Genomic DNA, 3,189 nt, shown 5'->3' on the forward strand with positions numbered 1-3,189 from the left:
AAGAGAGGCAAAGGTGCTGTCGTGGATTTTTGGCCATCATTATTTGTCTGTCATCCCGCTCCAGCTTGAGAGAGAGAGAGAGAGAGAGAGAGAGAGAGAGAGAGAGAGAGAGAGAGAGCAGAAATTGTACGACTTTGACGAACTAGCGCGACGAACGACGTGTTTTAAGAATTAATTGGAGACAAACTGTTGCTGAGAATGTATAATTAGTGCATGGCTGAAATGCAAGAGTGAGTGTTGGGGAACATATAATGAAGTATTAATGAAGATTGGAGGTATGATATTTTGAGGATTAAAAAGGAGGACTGAAAGATGTTTGGTGGGCAGAGGAATGTGAGAATGATCAAAACAAGAGAAGGCTGTTAAATAGAGAATGTATAAAGAGATGACTCTGAATTAAGTTATTTGAGATCTACACGTAAGTAAATGCAGAAGAGAGAAATGGAACTTCATGAAAGCATATGGAAATTATGCTGATGAAAAAAAGGAGATATTTCAGGATAAACTTTCAGAGCAGCAGTACCCAGTCAGAGTCGAGAGAAAAAGATTTAACATGACTGGAACACAAATAAACGCTGATGAACATTGACTCCAGGGAGCTGAGGTAAGGTAAAGGAAGCGTCGTGGGTAATATACTCCTGGTAACATTAATACGACACACCTACCAGCAGTAACAGTCCCGGCACACACAGCCAAATAACAGAGGCCACGGAATGGATGGTCATTAGAGAAGGTAATAAAGGTGTCCAGTGGTGGGTTCGAGGTGAAAGAAATGGCAAGGAATGAGGCAAAGAAATGAGTATTACTGACGATGGGGGAATTAGGTTGCTGTAGAATAAAAACAGATATCTTCACTAGCTATTGTTCTTTTTTTTTACTTCATTACGACGGAATAATAATTAAATTCCTGGTGGTATCACCCAATATATACAGCTTAGGAGAGACTGCGCTTAATGAGTACAAAGCAAAATAGAGCAAAGAAAAACAATCAGCAACAGACTTATTGATCCACACACGGTTGTCTTGGTGTTTATGTTATGACTGTTTTCATTGTTTAATATTCTCGAGTTACGTATTACTCATAAAGTAAGTTTTTTCCATTTTTACTCAAAGTTTTAAACGTTGCAATTTAATGTACTGAAATCCACTTGTTATTGCCGAGTTTCACCCGAAATGAACAGTTTATCATAATCTAAATTATCTGCTTTTGTTCGGGTATATCCACTCTGTTACCGACATTTGTTTTATCGACAGGAAATGTGGATGTTTTACAACATAACCCTTCGTCATTAACATTGATATTCAGTAGAAACAATAAGTTGTCCAAAACTAAACCGTGTATTGCTCCACTTATAACAATTAGCAAAACCTGATTCCATCCATCCATCCATTGCCAGACGCCATGTATCCCAAACGGGGTGGTCAAGGGCTTAGAGTTAACTGTTTTACAGGGAGGGGCACTAATCCTCCACCAACCCCACTTGACACGTAGGGAGTTATGCCAACAGCATCTGGTGTTCCCAGGCGGTCACCCATCCAAGTACTAACCAGACCCAACGTTGCTTAACTTCGCTGATCGGACGGGAAGCGGTGTACTCAGTTCTTGTTATTAGGGTTTCTGTATGTCTTTTATGGGGACTTTTTTTTAATGTTTCTGGAACATTAAGGAGATTACATCGATAGACTTCGTTTTATCGCATTGATCAGTAATACCACTGTAAAAAATTCAGTGAGATTCATGATACATGATGCACCGTTCTGGAGTCCATGCTTTGAGTTTTTCATGAAATTATATTGTTCTATGTGCTTAACTATTCTGACAGTTCTAATTTTAATGATTGGTTCCAAATATCTTCATATTGTTGAAGTAATGCTAAATGGAGTGCAATTTCCAGGCAGCGACATGGAATTACATTTGGCAGCTTACAGCCAAGGGGTAAAGTGTTACTCCTTAGTGTTAACAGAAAATTTTTAGCTACACTCTTGATGCATCATGAACATCTGTTGTTCGAGTAAGCACATTCATTACTGCACACTATTACTTTAATCTTAAGTAAGTCAGAATGACTGTAGTTTGGACCTGTCTAATAAATGGAATTGATGATGTCACTGAAGCAGGTTTTATAAAGTGATTATACGATTATAATATTCCTACTTTAGTATTATCAGATAAGTTTTTCTGATCAAGATGACTTTATTTTCTCCAAATATTGTGCTCTGCGTATTTATTTAATATACTTTGTAACAAATTATTGTATCTTGTAGGTCTAATTTTGCCAGAAAAAAATAACTATTTACTCTTTCTTCATGCACCCCATCTTTCATTTTCCTCTTTCCAACACTACTGAAGGTACTGTAACTTGGCAAATTGTATTCCACGGTAAAGTTTCTTCACTTAGTGTTTAACCGTGATTCAGTGACGCCGATTTGTATTATTATAATCAACAAAGATATAAGCCCTTAAATCAGTAGGCTTGTTTCACAGATAATGTTCGTTTATGAGACTTTTACACAATTATTCTTCCAACAGTTAGTCTCGGACAATAAGCTTACTTGATCACAGTTTGTTACCTCGCCTGTCTCCCGAGAGTATTGTCTGATTATTCTTACCACACAGTATCATTCAGACGACACCTAAGGCCTGCTGAACTAACTACATTCAGATAAAGACCATCCTCAGAGAACAAGGCCGATTGGGGGTATAAATTGTTTTGTACTCGAATGTTGACAAAACCCTACAACTTCCTGTAAACAAAGACATAAATCAACTACCTTTTTCATGCAGGCAAGAAGGAACCAAAGGCCAGAAGCCTGCAAACGTCTTCCCTCCAAGAATTAAAAAAAAAAAAAAGCCAATTCAAGGTCCACTCATTTCGAGACGCCATGACACATTGCTTTTAAAAGACTGGAGATCACGGGCAGAACGAAGTACAGAAAGAGGAAGAGTTCCAGTGTTTACTTGTTACCTACAGGAAGGACAAATACTATTTACCCACTCCAACATATTCACATGAGGGAAATAAAAGTTCAAGTCCTTAGTTGAAGGACCAGTAGTCCATGGCTTAAGGTATGTTACACCAGTAGCTGAGTAGACGTACACTCTCGCTCCAGATAAAGTATACAGGCCTTGTCGATGCCGTGGCCAGGAAACCATGAATGGTGTGCTGTTCGGACACAGCTTTAAATCCC

The 3,189-nt window shown here is 38.4% G+C and overlaps 1 pseudogene; it reads right to left on the reverse strand.

Annotated features, from left to right (window-relative positions):
- Window positions 1-1,499: 1,499 nt before the first annotated feature.
- LOC145412289 (5S ribosomal RNA) lies at window positions 1,500-1,614 on the reverse strand (annotated as a pseudogene).
- Between the last annotated feature and the right edge of the window lie 1,575 nt (window positions 1,615-3,189).

The sequence above is a fragment of the Coenobita brevimanus genome, chromosome 92 (genome assembly GCF_032717465.1).
Source record: "Coenobita brevimanus isolate Jiangsu-jjx chromosome 92, ASM3271746v2, whole genome shotgun sequence".
Classification (NCBI taxonomy): Eukaryota; Metazoa; Arthropoda; class Malacostraca; order Decapoda; family Coenobitidae; genus Coenobita; species Coenobita brevimanus.